The sequence below is a fragment of the Austrofundulus limnaeus genome, unplaced genomic scaffold, assembly GCF_001266775.1.
Source record: "Austrofundulus limnaeus strain Quisiro unplaced genomic scaffold, Austrofundulus_limnaeus-1.0 Scaffold2840, whole genome shotgun sequence".
Classification (NCBI taxonomy): domain Eukaryota; kingdom Metazoa; phylum Chordata; class Actinopteri; order Cyprinodontiformes; family Rivulidae; genus Austrofundulus; species Austrofundulus limnaeus.
In genome coordinates, this window is record NW_013955242.1 from 5,677 (window position 1) to 11,219 (window position 5,543).

Genomic DNA, 5,543 nt, shown 5'->3' on the forward strand with positions numbered 1-5,543 from the left:
AACTTTATTTGATACACACACAATGAACTTTAATGTAATGTAATAAAGAAAAACCCTTTCATAACCCCACATTAAAAATGTTACCAGGACCACCTGTTTAAAGGAAAAAAAAGTTTAAAATGTGTGACGTTCTGTATTTTTATTTTTAACAGACCGGTGTGTTAAAACCTAACCCTTCACCTGATGTAAACAGTAGCAGCATCTCTGTGCTCCAGTGTGACAGATGTATCAGAGACCTGAGGATCAATCCCAGGAGGAAGAAACCAGGACAAGGACAGAACATCAGCATCTCCAACTTTACTCTGGGTGATGAGGACAGGCCAGGAGTCTGGTATTTCTATACCTGAAACAAATAAAATAGGTTCTGGTTACTTTGACACAGAGGTCTATGTGTACCCTGACATAAAGTTTCCACCTACTATGAGCACAATTTAATAATTTAAAATAATATACACAGTATGTTGATATAATCCACTCATGTGGGTACAGATTAGTGCAGAGCTACGAACATCTAATAAAGGAACAGATACTGTGAACAAATACTGAATGTGATCTGCAGACGGCAAAACTTCAAAAGAAGTTTCTTAGAAGGTTTGCTAATTATTTCCTGAATGCAAAACTCATTTAAAACTAAACGTTTTTTTACATTTAGCAAATCTACAATTGTTTACAAAAATCTAACTTTGATTTATTTAGTTAAAAAACACTGCTCGAAAACTTGGATCACATAAACCCAAATCCACATTTACCCAGTTTTTAACACATTACAGAGCTAAACCAACTCTAAATGTATCATAAAGAGTTTCACAGTTTCTCCTTAGAGAATATTCTGATTCTTGGCATCGAATGTCAAACTGTTGTTTGAGTAAAGTTTGAAGTTTCAGATTCTTATTCACCTGTTTCCTTTTGTTTATTACAGAAATCTCTCAGCCTTCCAGACGCTTGGATGATTTCTGTAAAGTCTGTACTCTGCATTTCAGTGCTGATCCACATTGTGGCGACATAACTGCGCTTCTCAAACTTCTGCAAACAGCCAAAGACAAGTGTTTCATATTACCTAAAAGTAAAAAAAAAAAAATCACAGAGACAGAGAGTGAGACACCTACCTCGTTCTTCTCGACCACAGTGTATTCTGGACACGGCTGACCGTGGCAGTACTCTGTGTAGTCTCCACGGCACAGCGGCACCAGAACCACGGCTGCGACTGTGAACAACAGCTGCTTCATTCTTACTGACACTGTAGAGGAACTCTCTCTGATGCTGCTGAGCTCAGGGAATCATCAGGGCTTCTCACCCTACCAGATTATACCAGATTATCAGGTCATGCAACTAACTTTGCCCAGTTCTTTACCCTACGGGACAATGAGTTAACAAGAATTCCTCCCATTTTTATCCTCCGAAGATACATCTGTTCTGACAGAACTGCATGTCAATCAGATTTCACTTCTATTAAACACTTCTCTACTTGCCACCATTGCTGCTTGGGTTATTATTATTATTATTATTATTATTATTATTATTATTATTATTATTATTATTATTATTTGTTTATGATTGGGAGATAGTAAACTAAAACTTTGAATTTGTTTTGTGTTGAAACCAATGCACTTTGCTGGAAAGAAATGTAAAGTTATTTACTGGGGGAAAATGAGGAAATGGTATGCCTGGTGGGAGGGGCTATAGAATAGAATAAGCCGGTAGTGAATGAATAAGAAATAAATAGAGGGAGTGTGTTTTCTCAAGAGACTTGTAAAGAAGACAAGTGTTTTTCCTTGTGGAGAACAGAAATAAATCAAGATGAGCAGAAGTTGACTTGCCTGTGGATTTTCTGGGAGGATTTTAGAAATTGTGTGTGTGTCAATGTTAGCCTGAAGAAGAACCCCACTGCAAAGAACAAAAACTGAATCTGTTTTGTGGACTGATGATGAAGTGAAATTTTTTGTTTCACATTAAACCAGAGGTGCCCAAAATTGGCCCATCAAGCCATTCAAAATGTCCCACCAGCAGTTGTACTAACTGGTATTCTGCTGTAACTTTATGCAGATACACTATTTCCACTTACAGTCATTTAGACTGTTGGTCTAATGACTACATAAAGGGCTGTAGTGCAGATCATTTTCACTCATGGTGTGTACTTTATATTTGAAAGTTAAGATTTAACAGGAAATACAAGTAATTACAAGAGAGGTTAGATTTAAGCACACGTAAATGTGCACACTTTATAAGAAGAAAAAAAAACTTTCTTCACCTTAATGAAAAACAAAACTCAGGTTCTACTATTCGGTCAAAAACTTCAGACTACAAATCCAGATCAGATTCTTGGTTCCTTGGCTCGGTCTTATCAGACCTCTGCTAGGAATCTTGGTTTTACTTTTGACAGCTCTTTAAAGCTAGATAAACAAGTTAGTTCTGTCATCAAATCCAGTTTTTACCACCTTCGGCTTTTAGCAAAAGTTAAATCTTACTTCTGTTTTAAGGACTTTGAAGGACTTATCCATGCATTCATAACAACTCGYCTGGATTACTGCAACTCTTTATATAGAGGGATGGATAAATCACAGATTCAGCGACTTCAAATGATCCAGAATGCAGCAGCACGGCTTCTCACAGGAACCAGGAAGCATGACCATGTAAGGCCAATTCTGGCATCTTTACACTGGCTACCCGTCTTTTATCGAATAGATTTTAAGATTCTTTTGTTAACTTTTAAAGTTTTAAATGAGTTAGCCCCCCCTTATCTTCGGGACCTTTTAAATTTCCAGTCTGTGTCCAGAACCCTGCGATCAAATAATCAGTTATTACTTACAGTTCCTCGAACTCGACTTAAGAGGAAAGGAGATCGAGCTTTTTCTGTTGCTGCTCCTGTTTTATGGAATAATTTACCTTTCCAGATTAGATCTGCCCACAGCCTGGATCATTTTAAATTGCTTCTTAAAACTCATTTTTATTCTTTGGCATTTAATTGATGTATTGTTTTTTGCTCTGTTTTGTCATTTGTGTTGTTCTTGTTCAGCACTTTGGTACAGCTTTATGCATGTTGTAAAGTGCTATATAAATAAATTTGACATTGACATTGACATAAGACCAGTTACTCAACACCACTTCAGTCAGTCTTCCCCAGGCTATTACATAGCTTACCATCATCCATGTGAATCAGTGGCAGATGCTGGTCTTTCAACAAGAGGAAGCTCAGTTTCAGCCTACATCATAAAATTTGTGGGTTATAAGTTCTACCCTCCGTTCCTTTTCAAGAAAACAATCTGTGACCCTGTCACAGATCGTTTAGTATTTATTCATTTCATTTTAAAAAACCAAACATTACATACAACAAAACAATACAAATAAAATAAAATGAAAGGCAGCAGAAGAAGAAAAAGATCATGATATCTGCTCCTATTTACAAAAAATATTAATTTCAATCAATACACCAAATAATAAAACAAAAAAAATCAACTCCTCAAACAGTGACTCATACAAATACAAATTAAACAATTTTATATTTCTTTGACAATTTTTGCTTTGATGATTTTTAAAAGGAATTAATTGATCCAATGCTTTTATAATGGTTTTCCAGATTATTCTATAGTCTTTTACAGCAGCCAGCTCTGTTATTCCAGGACAGGTGAAAAGACCCGTTATTTCCCCACTGTGAGATCAATAAAAATGTTTTTTTAAATCTTACGTTTCCCCATCTTTTGCACCAAATTAATCCGAGGAGTTGATCAGCCCTGCTGTTTAACTCTAAGTTTTTCTTTGTAAACAAGACTATCAAATGGCTTCGCCAAAATCCGGTACACAACATTCAAACTCTCTGTCATTATGTGCAGCTTGCTACCTAGCTAACTCGCTAGCTGGGACTGGTGCGAGGCTAGAGTGAAGTGTGTCTGCCTTTGACACAAGCAGATACAATAAAACCCACCAGAAATATAAACTCAATTTGTTGCTAGTCGTTTTTAACAAAGAAAATGCCGCTAAGAGGATTAGGAAAGTCTCTTGTTCAGCGCAGAACAGAAACGAAACTAAAAACTACCCCCACAGATTGTTTACACCAAAAGATCTCTGATTCGCTCATTTCGCTGTCAGTCAAAACGGGATTCAGGCTCAGACAGATCATCCAATCATCATGCAGAATCTGGGCGTCCGAACCCGCCCACTGCTCCATAGACCCCCAGAGACGCTGAGCGTCCGGGGGCGGGACAAAGACCAGCATTTATCCAATGACTCGTCTCATTTCGCGGCATTTTTTTTTGCTTCACTATTGAAGACTGTGGACGCTCAGCATCCGACTGTTTAAAGCTCTGTGAAGCTGTGGGAATGAGGGAGAGGAAAGCTGTGTTGTTACCAGTGATAAGAAGCTGATTCTGAACAAAAGTTGATGCATTATAGTGCATATTTAGTCAATGACATGAACACACAGCAGTGTATATTTGATCACTTATTGTTTTACATTTTACGGGAAGCTGAGCTTCCCTTGCAGTCTTAGAGCAATCACCTCTGATGTGAATGTGTATGAATGGGTGAATGTAAGTGTAAAGCACTTCGAAGTCCGACAGTATAAAGTGAGGTATAAGTTCAGGCCATTTACCATTTCACCATGTACATTGTAGATCTTTGTCTAGGCATTCACTTTAGGAGTGTTGATGTTCGGTAGGTGGCTGTTAGCAAAATGCAGTTCAATAAAACACATGGCAGCTCTGGGAGCATTGATCCCTTCGCTATATCTGTCCAAAACCAAGACACCTGTGAGAACTCTGAGGGAGTTACAAACTTCAGCAGGCAAGGTGAGAGAGATTATACAAAACCTGTTGCCCGAGTTGTTCTACTGTCTAAGCTAGGTGTGTCCTGATACAAGTTCTTTTGTATGAGTACAAGTACTTCAATTTGAGTGTTTTCTGATACTGAGTACCAGTACCAAGTACTTACTGAGTTAGAACTTGCTTCTTTGTTGCTTAGTAGCTTGACGTTCAACTTGTGTGAAAAATCATTACAGATGTTGCAGACAATTCAAGTATGTTTGACTAAGGCTGCGATTTTTTGCACAGGAGACCTTGGCCTCTACATCCCCCGCTCCCCTGCTGTGAGCCGCATAGTGTCTATTAATATGCTAAAGAGTCAGTCACACCTAGAGCCACACCTAACCCTAATCATAGCTCACCTACATGTCCCCCCTCGGCCCAAAACTGTGCCCCTACATATCCCACCTTTGGCCCAAAACTCTGCCCCGACGTCGACAACGACGATGTCTACGTCGTTGTCGATGTCGTCGACGTCGATAACATCGATACATTTTGTTTTTACAACAAAGAAAGATGTTTATATGTAGATCCAGTTGCTTGACATGTGGCACTTATTACACACCCAGCTTTCCTCCTTTCTACGGCTGTGTCCAAAACAACAGGCCGGGTCCTCCGGAGGACCCAGACTACCCGGTCGCGGCGGGCCGGGTCCTTGGTAGACCGGGAAGACCGGAAAAAAAGAGGCTGTGAATTTGGACGGTCTAGTCTCCCCTCCTTACCCCGGCGTATGTCATGTCACCTAGCAAC